The sequence below is a fragment of the Vespa velutina genome, chromosome 2 (assembly GCF_912470025.1).
Source record: "Vespa velutina chromosome 2, iVesVel2.1, whole genome shotgun sequence".
NCBI lineage: Eukaryota > Metazoa > Arthropoda > Insecta > Hymenoptera > Vespidae > Vespa > Vespa velutina.
In genome coordinates, this window is record NC_062189.1 from 11,650,047 (window position 1) to 11,672,485 (window position 22,439).

The window sequence follows — 22,439 nt, forward strand, 5'->3', positions numbered from 1 at the left end:
TATCTCTCTCTATCTAAGCTACGACTCCCTTCGTTTTCCTGATCTTCGAAGAACGATCCGCAAGATGTTGCGCCTACGCCCTATCTTATACTAAATCTGAAATCTACATTGGTGATAAAAAAATGAATGAGAGAGCCACGTGACACATTTGGGTACTCCTAAATCATCTTGCTTTTTTAATTATCATTCTGAACTGATTACTGTGCCAGTTTTATAAAAGTCGATATATCCGTACCTTTCATCATTTCTTTGCTTTTTTCGTTTTCTTTTTTTTTTTTTTTTTTATTCAATTTGTTTTTCAAGAATTTTCTAAACTCATTTTAAAAAATACAACACATTTCTGAATGTAGTAATTTATATGTTTTAATTAAGAACGAGATCCTGTGTGATATCTTTCCTTTTTTTATAACGATGAAATATACCATATATATATATATATATATATATATATATATATATATATATATATATAATATATATATATATACCATATATATATATAATATATATATAATATTATATATATATAATATTTTTATATAATATTTTTATTTTAATATTTTTATATTGAATATATATATATATTTTTTTTGAGTAGTAAAGGAGGAGATGGTGATGGAAAAGAAGGAGGAGGAGGAAGAGAGGGAAAAGAGGATTACAAAATATGGAGGATGTAATCGTCGGCACGTGATGTCTCGCGTTGACGGTCTTAAATCGTTTTTGCTTAGCGCCGGTGGTCCGTGACTCATTGCCGGGTGTGTTGCTCGCAAATCTTCTCCAGACAGCTACATCGGGGAAAGCATTTAAAACTCCGGCTTACTTCTTAAATCGCCGACTTTTGCTCTTTTCGTGTAGTACGTATCCTCAACTTTTCGATGATCTCCCGTTCGAACTAATCAATTATATTATAAAACAGTCGTACTTTTATCAAACGATAAAACAAAATTGAGTTAATTTCTTTTTATTTCTTTTTTGAACTTATGTATAATAAATCCTTGACAGAATTCTCGTTAAATTAAATTAACAATTAAACAACGAAACTCTTTTAAACATTTTCCAATTTTCTGTTTTCGTTGAATGAACGTTTTAAATGTACTAATAAGGTTTAGGCTATTATTTGAACAATTAATGTTCGCGGATCTGAATACTTAACCTTCGAACTCTGAGGCGAGTCTTTGTTGTTTACCTAGCAAACGTAACGACATACGCGTTTCCAGCACCGTAACGACGCAAGCCTCTTTATCATTCGTATCGTCCGCGGGTAGAAATATATGTGTATGTGTATGTACGTGAGAGTACTCGGAGTATCGAAGAGGCATAAGAATAATAAGAATACGAAGCGAGACGTAGTCGTCGATTAGGCCTCGGCAAAGTCCTGTTCTTTTTTTTCTTTCTTTCTCTCTCTCTCCTCTCTCCCCCTCTCTCTTTTTTCCTTCTCAGTATGGAACCAGCCCACCTCGTCGAGTTCTATCTCTCTCTTTCTCTCTCTACCTTCCTCCCTCCCTCTCTCTTTTACTCTTTCTTTTCCTCCTTTCGTGTCTCTTGGACCCTGGCTTATCGCAAAACGTCCTCGCGCTTTGAGGAGGAGAAACGAAGAGGAAGGAAAGTGAAAGAGAGAAAAAGGGACAGAGAAAGAAAGAGGAACGCCCTGCTATCGCTCATTACACGCGTGCATTCGCGTAGATCGAGACACGAAGTTCTATGCACACCCGTAGGCTGTCACGGACACGTGTATCTATGTATTCATATACATATATATGTGTGTGCACGTTTAATAGTGTGCGTTACTCGCCACCCACAGACCCCTTTCGGAACTGCGACTTCCCCTCATACACGCGCTAGTGTACCCCTTTCTGGTGCACGTGTTCCACCTCCTTCTCCTCCTACTCCTCCATCCCCTCCTCCTTCTCTTCTTCCACCTCTTCCACCTCCTCTACTACCATCAAGCACACGATCCTCTCATGAGTTCACGTACGCGCGCGCACGCGAGCGTTCGCTGCTATTCAACGGGAAAATAGCGAGAGTCGATCGGTGTAACGGAAAATTTTACACACCCACGATACGTTGGTAAGAGAGAGAGAGAGAGAGAGAGAGAGAGAGAGAGAGAGAGAGAGAGAAAGAGAGTGAGAGAGAAAGAGAGATAGATGATAGACGAGTGTTTCACGAGTCGCTAACGAGAACCGATAAATTTTTTTTTCTTCGCTCTGGACACGCATGTGCGCGCGCGCACACACACACATATACTTTTTCATTTTCATCTTTTCCACCGTTCACACAAATGTGTGACGTTTCGCACACATTTCCGTACTATCAAAAAATTATGAACGGTTTGTCGGGGATGAGAATATCAAAGGAACTTAGAGAAAAAGTATTAAGTTCGTGAAGAGAAACTCGACGTGATAGGTCAATTTTCCGGTAATGTAAAAAGATACATAAAGAAAGGAAAGCTTGGGTTGTAAGAAATTCCCTCTTGCGTTTCGGACTCTGTTACGTCGTCATAGAAAGGGCACTGGAACGTTAGTCTGACTAATATTTGACAAATTTGTATGCACATTCACGTGCAACCTATACCACCTCATACATGCATATAGCACATACAGATATGTATATATATATATAAACATGTATATGTATATATAAACATGTATATATATATATGTATATATATAAACATGCATATATATATATATATATATATATATATATAGCAGAAAATCAAGTAAAACGTTGGGGAGAATATATACATAGAGACACATGCATTTTGCACGTATGTGTCAGACAGTAGAAGTACGCGTAGCTCTGTGAGAGACGAAAAGAGTGAGAGAGGAAGAATGAGAGAGAGAGAGAGAGAAAGGGAGACAGAGAGAGAGAGAGAGAGAGAGAGAGAGAGGACACATGGACCAGGTCGGCACACTGTTGCCAACGCGATAAAACCAATCACCGAAATAACCACAGACCACCTCAGCCGGCTCCCGTCATGGACACGTGGCCCGCGAGAGAGAGCATATACACGCACACACTCTTACACACATTTCACACGCATCCACAGCACTGTGTCGCCGATATGACGACATACATATACTTCCATAAGCGAGAGTGAGCGAGTCGATACCTATATTTGTATCCATTTCTCTCTTTCTCTCTCTCTCTCTTCCCTGCAGACCCTCATTGATCTATCTCACTTCTATCTCCATCCTTCTTCCTCTCATCTCATTCATATATATTCATCTCTCTCGCTCTCTCTCTCTCGCTCTCTCTCTTTCTCTCGTTCGCTCTCTCTCTCTCTCACTCTCTCTCTCGTTCTCTCTCTCTCTCTCTCTCTATCGTTTCCTGGTCTGCTCTCTGTCGCTACACTGCATCCCGTAGATATCTACGTGCACGTATGGAAGCCGGTAGCACGCGTAGCTCGAAGCCCTGCGGCTTCGCGATGCTACCGCTGAAGGTTTAATTAGCGAATCGGTTAATCTGATATGCGACTATTAACGCGAAATCGGTGCGACGATAAGTAGTAGACATGGACGTAAGTGCTAATTGGACAATAGTAAAAGTGCCTTAAAAAGACGGGAACTAGAAATCTCTTTTGAGATATATAAGAAGTATACGATTTTACGGACGACGAAAATATTCTCTTTTCTTTTTTTATTATTTTTTGTTTTCTTGCTCGATCGATTAAAATCTCGATTTATGCTACTCGTTTATAGGGATAAACGCGAGAAGGGAGAAAACGTATACGACGGAGGAAAGGAAAGAAAATAGAAAGGAAGAAAAAAAAAATGAGAAAGACCCCGTCGTCGGCCGAGTTTTCGCGAGGGTTCTCTGTGTCTGGGCGTACTACTCTCACCTAATGGGCGACATAAACTCCCCCTCGAAAATCTTAAAATAGTCGGTGCAATTTATGCGTCCTGTTTTTGCACCTTCGCCATCGTTCTCTTTTCACCGGCACACTTAGCGTTATATCTTTTTCTCTCTCTCTCTCTCTCTCTCTCTCTCTCTCTCTCTCTCTCTCTCTCTCTCTCTCTCTCTCGTGACTAGAGGAATATACAAACGTATATGTATATGCATATATGAGTACTAAACTCATATTGTACTTGTAGAATTTTGAAGAGGTACGCTTATACACATGAGCATTTACATTTATATGTGTACTTGTAGGTACACATAGGTGATTACGCTTACAGAAGGTTGCTACTGGCAGCATCATATCCTTGCAGAGAAAAAGAGAGAGAGAGAAAGAGAGAGAGAGAGAGAGAGAGAGAGAGAGAGAGAAAGAGGAAAAGGAAGAGAGAAAGAAGTTGAAACTTGTTTGCTTATTTTTGAAATTAATGTGAGCCGTAAACACACTGGCCCACAGGCATAACACTCATATTAACGTTAAATACGATCGTTCGTGAATTCTTATGACATATGTAGATATACCATATTTTTTTGCGAGCAACGACAAATCGACGTGTTCCTTTGGAGGATGCAAGTCGAGAAAGAGATCACTATTTAAATGATTCTAGTAAGTTTTTGCTCGAAAAAGAACTTTTTCTTTCTTTCTTCGTTTTCTTTTCTTACTATATTTATTCAATATAATATTACGAAATTTTAAAATGTAGAAAAGAGAAAAACGTTTTGTTTTTTATTTTTTATTTATTTATTTTCTTTTTTTATTACTATTCTGTCATCGGATTATTTCGATCTAAATCAACTAGAAGGCATTAAAAAACTATTTTAAATCGATCGATATTTCTAAAAATAATACGAAAGGTACGTATAGACAAAAGAGAAAAGCACATCTGAATTTGTCAGAAATTCTAATCGATAGCGAAATTCTAGTCTCATTACGCATTGCCGTTTATCAGATTGAACATCGGACGTTGACATAGTGGCCTATATAATTTCCTGGAAAGATACCTGCTCAATGACCTATATTATTTCTCGGAAAGCACATTTGTCAAAAAAGGCAAGCGAGAATTCAATGGTTGGAAAATTTATAATCTCTCTTTTGTGTGTATATATATGTGTGTGCGTATGTTTATGTGTATAGGGACATATATTGTAAGAACTCGCAAAACACGTCTAGACACACTTGTTGACATCAACACAAGAAAAATGTTACGTATCTACCTACGAGCTTGCATATTTTTTTTTAACAATCTTGGAATAGTCTTCGATGTAAGAAAGTATAAAAGGACATAAATAACCATGTAAGTACACTTTACACAAATAGTATCTCTCATCGTATAGATATATAGGGACATTGCTCATACATAAACGTATCTGTAAATTAAACAATACGTGATTTCGAGCACTAATATGACATTTTAGAATAGGTTCTTTCCTGTAAGAAAAATACATAATTATGAGTAAAAAAAATAAATAGAAAACTTCTTCTTTCTTTTACATAGATTTATATTAGATATCTCGTAAAGATATATATATATATATATATATATATATATATATATATATACACATACACACACATATGTAGGTCGTTTCACTAAAGCTTGTAGACTTTTCTAAGTAATAAATGATCACCTCATTGGAGATAAAGAATCTCTGAACTTTCGAGCATAAACAAAAAAGGGATGTTTTCTTGGTTGGTACCGATGAAAGAATGTTATCTAAGAGATAAGTGTGTCCTAGGAATTTACATCCGTCGATAGAGCTGTCGGAATAACACACGTATGTACGGCATCCGCGTGTACGTTTTACGTACCGATAGAAACCGGCCGGTAGAAAAGCTAAAGATAGCGACACGGGTAGCTTTAACGCCTACTTCCGGGACAAAAGGGTGCTGCTCATTGACGTTCCTATCCAATGTTATAGATAGTATACGTTTGTAATAGAGAGATTGAAGGATCGATGGATAATCGAACGAATTCCAAACGTATTTCTACATTGACAATAATCTCAACAACAAATGACAAATTCACTGTAAAGCCTAACTAATATACAATCGATGCCTTTATCTTCGAGTCTTAATCGATCGATCGATCGATAGATAGATAGATGGATGAATAGATGGATGGTTGGATCGACTAATTTCAACGACAAACTAAAGCGCGAGTATTTTCGGAACACCACCAGAAGATACAAGATTCATTTGTATTTACGCGAGTTGCACACAGCACAAGAGAAGGTTACGAGGGACCCTCGGCAGTTTTGCAACAAAGCGGAAACGAATTACACAGGAAATATTGCGGTAGAGGGAAGTAGACGTACCTACCTACTTTCCCTTCTACCCTCTCTTCACTGTCCCTCTTTAAAGCCGTTCGTTTAATATATATAGTTGCTACGAATAAACAGACAAGAGAGATGTTCTCTCTCTCTCTCTCTCTCTCTCTCTCTCTTTATCTCTCTCTCTCTTTCTCTCTCCTTTTACATGGCTCTCTTTGTCTCTTTGTTTCTCTCTCTCTCTCTTTCTCTCTCTCTCTCCTTTTCTCTCTCTCTCTCTCTCTCTCTTTCTCATTCTCTATAACGTAGCAACGACTCGTTTATTAGTGAACCGAGATACTCGTTCCAAAAAGGAACTACAACAATTAGCAGCAGGCTTTCGTTCATAAAATGTCACTAAACTTGTATATACGTATATCTATACATACTAGGTGTTGTTTAGTTCTTTCGTTGAAAGAATATTTTCTTTTTGTTGGTGTTTATAGAGGACGACAATAACAAAACAATAGGTCATATATATATATATATATTATAGACCTTCGAGGGAAATAATATATATATATATATATTATAGACCTTCCAGGGAAAACAATCGAGTAGTAGCGAAGAACCCGCAACCTAGAGAAATCCTGTCGATCGTACGATAGAACGACCGGCTCATAAATTATAAGACTAATTATTGCGCTGGTGGTGTCTCTTCCTTAGTTCGAGCCATCGCGCACTCGCTCGCTCGCTCGCTCGCTTTTTGCACTAGCAACCGACTGCAAAAAGTTTTACTTAATCATGTCGCAAAGTCGTTCTCCACAAAGAAGCAGTTTTATCATCCTCCGAGGAAAAGGACTGTCTCTCTCTCTTTCTCTCTGCTTCTTTTTCTTTTTCTTTTTCTTTCACTTCTTTCCTTGAGCGAGGGTCCTCTAACTTCGGTAGAAAAACGGAAAAGCGTAGCACCGTGAGGGGTGAGGAAACTCCCTTTCTCTCTCTCTCTCTTTCTCTCTCTCTCTCTTTTCTCCTCAGGGCTTTCACATCCAGGGCTACTCTAGTTTTCGAGGTTATCCCTAGATAGGGAAAAAAATGTCTCGAGCACGGCAGCTGGGTAAAATCGTATCTCTAGCAGCGTCGTAGCCGTCGCCGCCTCTAGTCTCTCCGTCCACCCTCTCCTCCTCTTTCTTCTCTTCCTCCTCATCCTCTTTCTCCTCCTCCTCCTCCTCCTCCTCCTTCTCCTCCTCCTTCTCTTTCTCCTCCTCCTTCTCCTCCTTCTCCTTCTCCGCCTTTTCCTCCACCTTTTTTTCCTTCTCCTTTTACTCCTCCACCTCCTCCTTTTGACGAAGGGGTCGTCCTCGTTGTCGGAGAGTATTGGCCGCCACGAGCAAAAACCTTGGAGCCGTGTGCGTGTGTGTGTATGTATGCGGGAAAGAGAGAAAGAGAAAAAGAAAGAGAAAGAGAGAGAGAGAGAGAGAAAGAGAGAGAGAGAGAGAAAAAGATAGAGGGAGAGAGTTAGCCACCCGTCGCCAGTATTTGTCCGTTCGTTGAAGGTTTGTACGTGTAAAGGTACGAGAAAAGAGGATGAGAGAGGCAGAGAAAGAGATGGAATGAGAAAAAGAGAGAGAGAGAGTGAGAGAGAGAGAGAGAGAGAGAGAAAGAGAGAAAGAGAGTAGAGGAAAAGGGAAGAAGAGGAGGAGAGCAAACCTGTGAGACTCGTTCCACCGCACACAGGCCATCCTATATTACGGAGTCTCACCCTCTACTACCCTGTCCAACCCCCTACTCTGCCCCTCGCCCCCGGACCCTCGAGATGAAACCCAACTTCTCTGCTCTGCCGCTGCTACCTCGACTCTCACCCAACCTTTCTACCTCGCTCCTTCTATCTCTCACTCTCTCTCTCTCTCTCTCTCTCGCGCGCGCACACATACACACAGAGCCTTTCTAGCTCGTAGCCTGTCGGAAAGTAAGGGAGTCCTTTGGGGTTGAATTGAGGGAGCGAGAAGAGTAGAACGCTGCTGCGGAGAAGGTAGGACACGGGCAAGAGGAACGTGTCCGAAGAGCGCGTTGTATATAACTTCGCTGGAGCGAGTTCTCTCATACACATAGATACTTACACACGCATACATTGGGACCATTCTAAGAGCACCCGCGCGCGTGTTTGCACGCGTTGAGCTTCTGCTACTCCGCACGTATACCTGACTCCTCTCTCTCTCTCTCTCTCTCTCTCTCTCCCATTTTCTGTGTGCGTGTGTGTGTACATGCCTTCTTTCTCTTTATAAGTGTATACGTATGTGTGTGTGTTAGTGTGGCTCGGTGGGTGAATCGAGGAGTACGGGTGAGCTGCCGCTGGGTGATATTAATTTCTCTGCAAGCGCTTTCGTCCATCTACCTTTCCACCGCGACTACGGAAGGTCCCTCGTGACCTCGCGAACGAAAAAGAGAGGGAGAGAGTGAAAGAGAGAGAGAGAGAGAGAGAAAGAGAGAGGAAAGAAAGATCGTTGTGACATTCGGCGGTCATTTCAAACATACGACGACGCCCTTTACGTCCCCTTTTCTTTTCACCATTCGCGTGAGACCCTTAGCAGGTAGATTTTCAAACTTTTTTCTAAAGGGATTTTTCACCTCTACGCTTTGTATACCTTAACAGGTGAATTTGTGTAAAAATAACGTAAATAATCCAAGTCTTATGTAAAAGATAAAAGGAAAGAAGTATATAAAACAGTAAGACGAATTGATTAATTTCAAATAGATTAAACAAAGATTTAACAACGTGTGGCGTTGATCGTATTACTCTAAGACTATACCTCATCCGTTTATCAGCCCGATATACTTAGACATGGATCCCCATCTAGATACAAGTTTAATGGACTCGACGAATTTCACCTGACTATATTTGGACATGGAAGGAGCTCGAGATGTACAAGAGGAAAATTATATTCGAATTCGATTCGAATACACGTACGCTCAACAAGAAGGAATTAACTTGATCAGAATTTTTCATCCGATGACTTTAGGTTATTATCTTTTGCTATTATTGTTCATTTATAAATAACAAATATCTACTCGGTTTTACAAATTTAACGAAAATACATAGGGAGAAAATAAAGACTTTTTATACTTCAATTGAGAAAAAAGAAAGGAAGAAAAAGAAAATAAACACCGTTCTCTCGATGTAGAACATGGAAAAAGGGTTTGAAGTGGTGGAGAGAGAGGGGAGGAAGGGAGGGATACACGAAAGGACTTAAAATTCGAACGAGCACGAGAAGCAGAACGTTTCGAAACGCTTCACGTTTCGCTCCGGTACGAAGCACCGTCTAAACCGTGGATCCTTTGTAATCTCGTTGAGGACGATCGCGGACCATCCCAGGGATTCTCTCTACAGCCGCTTGCCCGGCTTGAATCCTCCAGTCTAAAAAGCCGTATAGTGGTAGCCATAGAGCGCGTAGCCACCCTCATCGCGCGCATAAATCACAATAGAGGCGGAAAGTGGTGCGGTGAACTTCTCAAGCAGGGATATGTTCTCGGAGCTGTAGTCTTCTATCTTGAGGCCCTTTCTTCTCCTCCTTTTCTTCTTCTTCTTCGTCGTCGTCGTCGTCATCGTCGTCGTTGTGATCTTCTTGCTACTCCACAGCTTCCAGTTTTTCTTCTCTCTCTTTCTCTCTCTCTCTCTTCTTCCTAGCCCTACGAAATTTAACGAGATACACCCTTTCTCTTTCAGAAAAGTCACCTTAACTCTAATATTCTATAGAAGCATGACTCAAAAGTTACTATGATGATTGATACATTCCAAAAAATGTACTTAGTTATTTTTATATTCCTTCGTCGCATTCTCCATTTTTAACAATAATGAAATTCATTAGATATATTATAAGTAAGAATTGTAGGTTTTCTCATAAAGATATAGAGACACTGATGCGCGATACAAACATAATGAAGAAGGAACGTGTTCGAGAAGACGATGAGCGAAGTAGAAAGGAGGGACAAATATGAGAGTGGGAAGATCGAACGTCATCTTTTATACCTTAGGTGGTCCCCGTGGATCCTAGCTAAGTCCTCCTTTCGTATCTTTACCCCCATTTCATCTTCTGCCACCCCACAGGCTCCCAAACCGCCCTTATTCTCTTTCTCTTTCTCTCTCTCTTTCTCTCCCTCTCTCTTTCTCTCTCTTTCTCTCTCTCTTTCTTTCGTTCTCTTTCTGTCTCTATCTCTTTCTAGCTCTTATTCTCTGCTAGCCTTTACCGTGCTACTCCTCGAGTCTCTTAGGTTGGGTTTCTCTATCCTCCTCCTACTACTACCTCCACTTTCCCCTTTCTGCCCCTTTTCCATCCGTCCCTTCGAATCGCCCGAAGCAAAAAACCTGCCAGTCTGCACAAGGGGTAAAAACGGTCGGGAACAGGATGGGTGGCTCTGCTGGTGGATGAAGCTAGGGAATTATTTTCCGAGATCTCAACCATGATTTTCCATGGCTTTCGGTACTAGAACTATAAAAAATTATATAAAAATTTTCGAAACGAGTTTCCGAAACGATATAGATACCTGTATTAAATGCACGCATAAATGCATATGTCCAGCCCCCGAATCCTTTTTAATTTTGACTCTTCATGGGATTCGATGTAAACGAAACAGGCTATACGGGTATACTCTATTTTTCTCGATTATGAAATGTCAATTTCAAATGTTATGATCGTCGATAACACGTAAACAGATCCTTTGAACTAAACGAATATTTCGAAACAGAATTATAAATATTTTGAAAAAAATCATCGTAATGGGATTTCGTTCGTCCGTTCGAACGATAGCCGTTCGGATTCTACGAACTTTCTCGAGGAAGACCGAAGACGTAAAATCATGTTGAAACGAGGACGAGCTAAAGTGGTAGAGAAGTAGGACGAAGGGCGATGTATGTGGGGAGAAGAATGCAAGGTGAGCTGAGCGTGGGTGGAAAGACTGCAGAGGATGAGGGTTGATGTAGAAGGATATTTTTCAGGCTTCTTCTCGACGGTTCTTCGAGCGTTATAGAAAACCACTCCTCCATCACGGCACCGGGATTCCCTTTTCCTGCGGGTACGACCTTTCACCCTAGCCCTCGTACCACCACCGTCACAAGAAACAGTATTAAAAATCGGAAGTTGAAGCGTGTCCGACGTCGATTGATTTTACAAGAAAGAAAAAAAAAGAAAAAGAAAACTCTTAAGAAGAACGACGATCGAAACATTTTTATTCGTACGTTTTACGAATTAAAAGGATCGATCTTTTCCGAAACAGAATAATCATTAATGAAGAAAATCGATTCGACTTGACTCAATAAACTTTATTTCAAATTTCCTATTTCCAGCTTATTTGGAGCTAATTCGGCGAATTTAAAATAGAAGAATTGGGACAAAGAAGTCAACGAAGCAAGCTAGTAGTTTCTCGAGAGTAACACGTAGGGATTAAACGTTCCCTTTGTTCGTTCGCGGTCAAAGTCGGCCGTCCGGTCGGACCATACCTACCCCTTTGTCTTTCGGTGTCTTTCTCGCAAGAAACTTCGCTCTTCAACGTTCTCTCTTTTTCTCTCTCTCCCTTTCTTCCTCTCTCTCTCTCTCTCTCTTTTTCTTTCTCTTTCTCTACTTTCCCCCTTACTTCCTTGTCCCGTTTTCTCCTTTGGTATTAGACCTTTAGGTAATGCCATCGTGGGCTCTGCCGTCACTTTACCCCCACAAACCTCTACAATTTCGATCCCCTATCCGCAAAAGAGAGAGAAAGGGACAGAGAGATAGATAGATAGATAGAAGAAGAGCTAGCTCTTCTATCCAATCGAGAAAGAGAAAGAGAGAGAGAGAAAGAGAGAGAGAGAAAGAGAGAGAGAGCGTCACCCTTCTTCTTCTTCTTCTTCTTCTTCCCCTCCTCCTCCTCCTCCCTCTCTTCCTCCTATCCTTCTAGCAACCTTCCTCCATCTTCCTCTTTCTGGAAACGAAGGAAGAGCTTCGTTGGAGCCAGAAAGAGGGGTAGGACAGAGTATACGGCGACGGTGCGCAGAGGGGCGGTTGTTCGGAAGGGTAAGTTTCTTGTTAGGGTCCAGACTCAGTGGCGACTCCTAAGTTTCTATAGGCATGTGTTCCCTGACGCGGAAGGGGATACGGAGGACTGGGTTCGCTTTTAAGGGGGAGTAAAGAGTAAGACAGAGAGATAGGAAGAGAAAGAGAAAGAGAGAGAAAAGGACGAAGAAAGAGAGAGAGAGAGAGAGAGAGAGAGAGTTACAGTCAGAGGTAGCGAAGGGTCCAAATAGCTGTGCCTGGACAAACAAACCAATGGACTCGAAATTCGCTGTCCCGTGATTCGGATTGTTTGAAGATTAAATCAGCCTCGAACGGTGCTGCCTCCGAGTGTGGCCACTCGAATACGATTGTGTGGCGAACGTTCCATTCTGTCTTTTTCTTTCTCTCTCTCTCTCTCTCTCTCTCTCTCTCTCTCTCTCTCTTACATAAAAAAAGTAGAGAAAGAGTTATATATAGATACGTGGTTTCACGTTACAGATACATTAACGTTTATCACTGGCACGCGTCTCCGTTGATAATACTTAATCGTTTTCATGATTCTTATCGCGTAATTACAGGACGCGTGTCCTCCCGTCAACGTGATAAAAAAAAAGGAAAGAAAAAATACAAAAGAAGGAAAAAGAAAAGAAAGTAAATATGTAGGTACTATCATGTTTCCTTTATACAATGCAGAATCAACTTTCACGAATGGCCAAACGTTGTCACGCTTTCCTCGCAGTCGGCGAGCAACATTAATTTCGTTCTGCGACGAGGTGTCCCGCGGCGAAACAAATTAATAGCCAGGGAAGATCGTCGGCAGCGCATAGTATTCGCACCACAGATAATTTCCTATCCGTCCGGTTGCCTGAGTCGATGCGCCAGTAAAATAGACTCGATACGATCGTTTTGATATCGAATAAATAAAAGAGTTTTCGAACGATATCCCTTCCACGAATCGACCCACCTTTTTCTTCCTCGCATTTTATCAACGTGTGTGTCTCCTTTATGCGAATAACTCTATATATGTATATATGTATGTATGTATGTTTATATATATATATATATACATATATATATATATACATATATATATATATATATATATATATATATATATGTATTTATGTATGTATGTATGCATGTATGTATATATGTACGTATGTACATGTATTCGATCAAGACGGATTGGATGGCATGTCCATCGAAATTTAATCGATGCTAATGGAATATGTTATCAACCCTTATATCGAACGAACGTTCTTCGACTTTTTTAAGGAATTCGGAAAACGAAGAAACAAGAATAGCAAGACTTTGATATCATTGTTAACTATTTCTTTGAATAAGAGATATATTAAAAATACCGTACATCACTTCCCTCAGCAGATGTTTCATTAATTATAACACATCTTCTCTGCTTCTCAAGTCTTCATCATTTCACTTATTAATATCGAATCAAATTTGATAATTGAAATTGATCATGGAAAACATGTTCTTTATACTTCTCTCTTCGTTAATTTTAAATCGTCATAACGATAAAAGTCAAACGTACAAAGAAAATTTGTCAAATAAATGGAAAAGCTTATCTCTTTCTAAGAGAAAGAAAGAAAGAGAGAGAGATAGAAAGAGAAAGAGAGAGAGAGAGAGAGAGGGAGAGAGTGAAAGAGAAAGAAAGAGAAATAGAAAAAAGAAGGTAGCAATCGGGCATACAGCGTCATCATCATCGATCTCAAACTCGGAAGCTTGAGTTTGAACTCGGGCAGCGGTTCCACCTGCGGATCGACGTGGGTCGATCGAAACGTCTGTGTAGGCACCTGTGCGCGCTCGTTCGATCGCTCTCGGACGCTCAACACTGTTCTAGACTCCCTCTTTCTATCCACTCTCTCTCTCTCTTTCTCTCTCTCATTCTCTCTCTCTCTCTTTCTCTCTCTCTCTTTCTGTTGAGAGAGCGAGGTGAACGTTCTTCGTTCACCGGCTACGAACGCTGCCGGACACTATTTAATAATACATTACCATGTACATTAACGCGATACAGGGACGATACCGTAGCCGTGCTGGTCGACGTGCGAGTTCACATTAAAAAGCGTATGCGTGCACGCGCGCACAGACATTCATATATATACACACATATATATATATATATATATATATATATATATATATGGAGAGAGAGAGAGAGAGAAAGATAGAGTGAGTGCGTAGAATACACTGGTACGCATCGCTGGTCCACCTACCTATCTTTGTGTACCTTTCACCGTACTGACGCGCGAAAGAGGGGTAACCAGGGGGTACCTACCCCTTCTCCACGCAAAGCTCTCTCTCTCTCTCTCTCTCTCTTTCATCATTCGCTTCCTCTTTCTCTTTCTCTTTCTGTCTCGAGAGCAGAGAACGTACTATTATTCGTGCACACTCTCGTGCATAGGGAGAGAGAGAGAGAGAGAGAGAGAGAGAGAGAGAGAGAGAATCCAACGCACACTTGTACGCATAGACACGCACGTGGTACGCGTTCCTGGCTGTATATTTCAAGTCTGCGGGCATAGTTACAGTGCAGCGTGCAATATGCACGCTGTGAGGGATAGAGAGAGAGAGAGAGAGAAAGAGAGATAAAGAGAGAGAGAGAGAGAGAGAGAGAGAGAGAGTGAGAAAGAGAAAGAGAGAGTGAGGTAGATTGTGGACTATAGTGCTTGAAGCCTCCTAGTGCATCGACTGGGGAGTTGGGGTTGAGGTAACGGGAGAGAGAGAGAGAGAGAGAGAGAGAGAGAGAGAGAGAAAGAGAAAGAGAGTGAGGGAGAGAGAATGACGTTGGTATGGGTTTAGTACGAGGTATAGTGGACAGCCTGCTGGACTAACTGTGGCTCGTGTTACGGGGGCGCACACTGGCGAACTTAATATACCTACACGCTTGTTGCAGGTTAGTGGAAAGGGACAGTGCAGGACGGGGTGAAAGATAAAGGGGAGGTAAAGGGGTTCGGGGAAGCGAAGGACTGGAAATGGGTAGGGAATGAGGCAAGGTGATAGAAAGAGAAAGAGAGAGAAAGAGAGAGACAAAGGAGAGGAGAGTACAGTCTAACCAAAATGTTAATTATTTAACTAGGAGGAAGCTTCGTTAACGAGCGGAATAGGTATGGTAGAGTAGCCTGAAACCTGAAAGCGGATGGGTGAAAAGGGATTGAACAGGTGGCGGAAAGAGCGGAAGGGATTTTTGGTAGCCTTGAATTATCCTCGGTTTTTTTTAATTATTAATTTGTATCTTATTTTTTATTTATTTACTTATTTTCTTGTTTTTTATATTATGTCTTTCAGCGAAGAACGAAATACGGGAAACTTCCGGGAGTTTAAGGAAAATGGATGGAAGTGTTCTGATCGACGAGTCTGGCCGTGCATGTTAGAGAATAACCTGTATATACCTCTTCTGAAACTATGGACGGACGTTTGAAAAGTCTTCGGTGTTAGAGGGATGATCGATGTTAAAGCTGCCCGATGGACTTCTTTTTTAATCGCGTGACGCTATTCGCGTCCGCGTTCTTACCTCGTGGTAAAGTAATTTCGTACGTTATGGAAACACCAATAAAAATGTATAAAAGAGAAAAGTGGAATAAAGAAAAAAAAAAAAAAGAAAAAAGATAGATATGTGTGAAAAATATAGATATATATTCAATGGATCGTAGAAAGAAGCAATGTCTTTTGTCCTTGAAAAGAACGATGATTAAGAGATATAGAATAAGTCGTAAAGGGCAATGAAACGTAGAATGTCGTATTAGAAAACATTGTTTCAAATTTTCGATCTATAATTTCTATTTACATGCCAGAAAATAAACTGAGTTAATATTACCACAGACAGTTACAGGTCTCAAATGTGGATAAATAATGCGATAACGCGATTGTTTTACTCAACGATTTTCACTCGACCCCTCGACCTCCTTTCCTTTGGCTCATCAAGCCCCTTTTTGCATGACCGCGATCCTGGGGGCCTGGAAAGTGTAACGGACATAGAATAGAGAGGGAGAAAAAAAGAAAGAGAGAAAGAGAAAGAGAGAGAGTGAGTGAAAAAGAAAGAGAGAGAGAGAAAGAGAGAGAGAGAGAGAGAGAGAGAAGACTACGGTCGCTCGTACTACCCCCTTGAGCGAAAATGGGGTAAATCGAGATGAGAGCCAGGGAAATTAGTGCGTGGAGGATTTTATTGGAGCGTCGGCGTGTAATGAAGATTTTACGAGCGACGCTCGATTATTGGTTATTTAACGTCCTCGTGCCTATGGAGGAGGCCGAAGGGTAGAAACGAATAGAACGATGGGGTGAAGGCAGTTTTCTCTCTCTCTCTCTCTCTCTCTCTCTCTTTCTCTCTCTTCCCCTCTCTCTTTCTCTCTCTTTCCCTCTCTAATTGTTTTCCACCGTCGACGTTACCTCAACGACTACCCTTCCCAACTTCGTTCGCGATCCAAGGATAGATATCTCAGACGTGAGACACTCTAATTACCTTGCCAAGACAAGTAGAACGTTGGAAAAGATCATCGTATAGACAGAGGGGAAACGGGGGAAAGGATCGGAGCAACACAAAGATCTTTTCTTAGCGAGACGCGAGTACTCGTTTACTTTATGGAAATGAGGGATGAAACAAATAGTACGTGAATATTCCCGCTAATTCTTTCGTCCTTGCACCCCTAATGCATTCTGCACACGCTTCCCTTTCTCCCTTTTCGGCAAGTATGCAGAAGGTATTTGGTGGTGCAGTGGAATACTGCTGGTAATGCGTTTCCCGTTAGGCGAATAAAGCTACGGATATTGTAATCAGAAAAATAATAGATACAATATTTCTCGCTTATATATGAATCTTTTATCTATTTTATTTTATTTTCCTTTTTTATTTTTTCCTTCTTTTTTCTAATTAAGAAGCATCGTTTGAAATTTCGAACATTCATAAAGTTTAGTATTTCGCCGATATCGTCAAGTTGTGTCTTTGCCTTATCAGTAACGCGTTCATCGTCCACGAAACATCTTCGTAAAGCAAGTTTCGTTCGTCTTTATAGTCAGTCTCCGCAGCTACTCTTCAAGTTTCTCCTCGCAGAACGGCTACGTTCTTCGTCGTCGTTCTTGCTTTCTACACGCTACTAGCCAGCAACAACGTCTTCGTCGTTCTGGTCTCCAAGCCGATGTCCTTGAAGCTTTCTAGGGGAACTCAGGAGAGAACTTACGAAGATCCGTGATATCACGATCCACCTACAGGTTCAAAGAGGAAGAGAGGGAGAGGGGAAGAGAGAGAGAGAAAGCGGCCATTTTGCTTGCTTTCCCTCTCTCCCAGCTTTTGGTTCGCTCTTCCTCTGTGTGTCTCTCCCTCTGTCCCTCCCGGGGTTCTCTCTACCCCCGTACAATCCTCTAACGGCCCCCACAGCACAGTGGTACGAGGGAGAGCTGCAGGGGGTGGTTGAGGTGGGTTGAACGAGGGTGAGGGCCTGCAAGCTATACTCTATATCTACACATACGTATATAACTGTATATATGTATGACTCTATATACATATATATATATACATATATATATATATATGTATGTATATATAGATATATAGTATATATGTATATATACTATATAGAGATATACCTATTCTGCCCTTCAGTACCGGAAACAGCTCCGTCACGAGCTCAACCAACGCCATGGTAGCCAACATGGCGAATCCAGCGGTGCTCAGTATGAAATTTTCGGATCTATACTCTTGTTTTTCTAACTGATCATAAAAATAAAATTTCAAAATCTAATATAAACAACAATTTCTTGGAAAAGTCATAAAAACAGTTTAAGTTATGAGCAAGTTAGTATCGTGTGACGTCGACTGTTTACTCGAAGAAGAAATAGTAGAAGAAGAAGAAGAAGAAGAAAAAGAAAAAGAAGAAGGAAAAGAAGGAGGAAGAGGAATAAGATCGTCCTCGGCGCTTATGTTCATTGAATCGTGGAGAACGCGATATACGCAGGAGTAGGTACGTGTGAGTAAGCATTAAAGATCGAAGCAGTGGTGCTCTTGCCAACCACTATACGCACCTTCCTTTTCTAACTTCCACTTGTTAGTGAAACGCCTATGTATACGTACACAACGGTATATCGAGTACCAATTAGAAACAATACGACCGTCAATGGAAAAGCTAACTTCTAGCCGAGAATATCGCGAGCGTGCCGGATCGATCTATCTATCCATCTCGTTGCTCTGTAGTCGTCGCGTCGGGAACTACGTATCCGTGTCGATCGATATGGGGATGGTTTACGTGTGTAAAATGGAAGATACAACCGAACTCATTGCTATCTACCTGTAGATATATATACATATGTACAAATGTACATAAATAGAACGATAACTCATTAACTCTCTTCGTTCTTTCTTCTCTTTTCTTTTTAAGTATATATAAATGTAATCGAATGAACTTCAGAGTATCGGGAAAGTATCGTAATAGCAACGGCTTTCAATATATCTGTTTGGAGTGGTAAAACTTATGCGGATAGTAATCGTACGCAACAGATTAAAAGAATATTTTTATCTACCATCTACCATTTTCAGTAAACTAAAAAAAAAATCGTACGAATGATGACCCAATTTCTCGCTGAGAGAACCGTATCATTTTTCCAGGCAAATTCGAGCGATCCTTTGCAAGCATATACGTACTTTACTCTTACGTACATATGAGGATAACATATAAACATCTATCTACGTATACATAAGTATATGTATTCGCCTCATAGGTGCGCTCGCGTAAACGCCGAGTACCGCACACGAAGCGGGTAATGTGTACGACGCACGCCATACGTGGGTGCGACGGCACAACGGTATTCTATTCTGCCTTCGGGTAGTTTATGATTCGGTCTCTCGTGTATTATGTGGCCCCGCACCGCTGCCAGATAATGAAGAAATTAATAAAGAAGAAAAACTGTGAGAGCGAACGAATGAACAACGTTCGTCGCGTGGCTTCTGTCTTTTTTCCTTTTGTTCTTCTTCCTCCTACTACTCCTCTTCATCATCATCATCATCATCATCTTCTTCTTCTTCTTCTTTTTCTTCTTTTTCTTTCTCTTTACTAAAACACATAGGAAACAGAGGAACCACCACTTCAGAGTAAAGGACATTCATTTTTTTTCCTTCCCCGCAGGCTAGAGTCACTTCGCGGACCGTAAACATTATTTTTAAGACCCCTTTCGTGAGCAGTCACCGTACATACATACGTAACTACGTTCTCTTTCACGTTGGGTGTGTTCGACGATTCACTTCGCATTAAACAAAATGGCCTTCATGTTTTCTGGCCGAAGGCTTCCTTCAAAGTTATTACGTTTGAATCTAATCGAATAGCAAAATACTCCTGTTATTTACATAATGCGTATGGAACTGTCAATGACGATAGAACAACAAATAATTGCGATAGATTTCTTTTAATTTCATATTTGATCAATCGATCGATGTATCCATTTGATCGATCCATTCGATATTTTTTTTTTTGTTTTTCTTTCAATAAATGTAAATATAATTTTTGTACATTATTCGTATAAATTTTTAATGTATCAAAAACAAGGACTAAACAAGCGTAGAAAAGAGAAGATGGTAGGAAGCAACACAAGGCGTTGATGTTAGATAGCGAGTAGAGATACTTACGAGTATATCGCCTCGTTGCAGGATAGTAGGCGCGTAGTGGAATGGTTAGCGAGCGAGTGTTTGGGCTTAGAGTACCGAAGATAGGTACTTTCCGCCTCCGGTACCGGTGGCAAAGGCAAAGGAGGGCTTTGCGAGAAGAAATTGTTGGTGGAAGGTACGCGGGGCGAAGTTAGTGATGGGTAGAAACAATGATAGACTAGAAAATTAAAACTTTCGATTAAAAACTTAATTGTAAATAATTCAATTTTTCATTTCGATCGTCAAATAAATTCCTACGATATTAATCTTTACAATTTAGAAATCTTATAAATTTGAGAAATAATTTTATAATGAATCATGAAAAAACTTTTTGTAAAATTAATTTTTTATCAAACGTATATAGAAAATGATCTATCATGAAATCGAATCATCTTTTTTCTCTGTTAATCGTCGATCCTCGATTGAACGAATTCGACTGTTGTTCTGAGCCATCACTCGAGACAAGGAACTAGGATAACCAAGAGCATAGAAGGTCTCGTCTGAGTTGCAGGGCTGTTCCTACGAAGGTGGAGTAAAGGAGATGCTTTTACCTTCGACTCGACGGAGAGGTAATGTCGAGGATTCAGAGGGTTGAGTACGAGCAACCCTCAGGATTCGACCTGGACCAACCCCTCCACGAAATATCTCCTGGACCAAGACTTGTCTGCGAGCGTACGAACGCCATACGTGGTTAAACACACACGTACGAAAACATACATACACTCTAGAGCTACCCATTTCAACCAACAGTAGTAACTTTGCGCTCGTGCACACGTACATACTCATTTATGTTTGGATTCGTATATATTGTACATATATATGTACATACATAGATACATAGGTACGTACATTCTACTAGAGTATACGCGACCGTATAAAGTTGGTGAAATCGTTTGTTCCGTTCTTTGTGCACCTTTGATATCTCGGTGAGCTTGGTTAGATACATAACGTTCACTAAACGTATGTGTTTATTAGAAAAAAAAATCCTAGGACTGTATTGTCAAATCAATAAGGCTGACTGTATTGTCAACCTTAATCATTTAAAAATCGTTTTTAAAACGTATTACGTTCGCCAACATAAGTATATATATACAAATGGAAAGTATCTATTTAATACCAATGTATTACGAAATATATATCTACATATATATATATATATATATATATATATATATATATATATATATACGTATATTATGCGTAAGTAACATATTTTTTTTCTCTCTTTTGATAAAACGTGCTTTTACTTTGTTTTTAGTTATTTTTAATCCGCGAGAAGCCTCTCCTCATCAGGTTTTCATCGTTCGACGTTGAGGTTTGGAGAAAGTCGATAGTAGTAGTAATAGTCATAATAGTATACCGGGTAAATGGAGAGGGTTTGAAGTTCTTCGTCATCGTAGATGAGAAACTAGGAAGCGTAGTATCATATACGTAGACAAGCATAGACGGAATTTATATTTTGCCTGGCTACGTAAAATGAAAAAAAAATGAGAGCGAGCGAGAGAGAGAACAGTAGGGTGAGTGGAAAAAATAGCGGTGTCAGAAGCAAGAATCGTGACGTAGCTCCCGAACGCGCAGTAAGTATCGATTTTCGTTAACCTTGAAAATTGCCGAGACACGCTGACCCATTTTTTTGTCTTCCCCGTCGAATCGCGAACACGCGCGACGAAGATCAGGGCACTCCGCTGAGCTAAACGACGTGTGTAACACGATCAATTTGCGCCCGTTCGACGCGCTCGTCACTTTTTAAAGTATCCTTTTTTTTGGATCGTTGTTTTTTATTTTTTAACCGCGTAGCGAACATCGAACCCCAAGTGGGAAGATAGCTATATCTATATTTTATTTATTCCTATGCTTTTGTACACGCGTATTGATCTACAAATAAAAAAGAACCAAATTCGTTGGATTGCGAGATCGAAACTGTTGAGAAAGCTATTATTAACGATTTCGTGCTAACAGCATGATCTCTCTCTCTCTCTCTCTCTCTCTCTATCTATCTCTCTCTCTCTATCTCTCTCTCTCTCTCTCTCTGTCTGTCTGTCTGTCTGTCTGTCTGTCCGTCCGTCTATCCCTATCTCTCTTAGACAAAGCGTACATAGGTAGAAACACAGAATCGCGAACATATGTGGATTTCGGATTTGTCGGCAGGTGGAGCTCCGAAGCCCGCAGCAATCGTACCGCGGAATTATTTAGAACAGTGGATACTAGCCACGTTGTAGTTAGGTGGGCTGCGGTGTCCAGGACTATCACCCCATATCCACCCTACCTTTGCTAACCCACACCCCGAAGCAGCGTCGGTAGTAGCGTCGGTAGCAGTAGCAGTAACAGCAGCAGCAGCGGTAGCACCGGCACCCGATGTTCAGTAGCAATCTTCTCTCTCCACCCCTCTGAACCCGCCGAGCGCGCCCTTCCATCCCTCAACCTCCTCCCATGGTTCCCTCCTTCCCTTTGCCCTTCGCCAACCACCGAGCATACTCCACCTCTAGCCCGGCTTAGTTCAAAGCAGTCCACCGAGCCACCCAACCACCCACTCTAACCACCCATCTACCATCCACCCCTCTAGCAGTAGCTCGACGTACCCTTGCGTGCCTGCCTGCCTGCCTGCCTGCCAGCCTGCCAGCCAGCCATCTACCTAACTC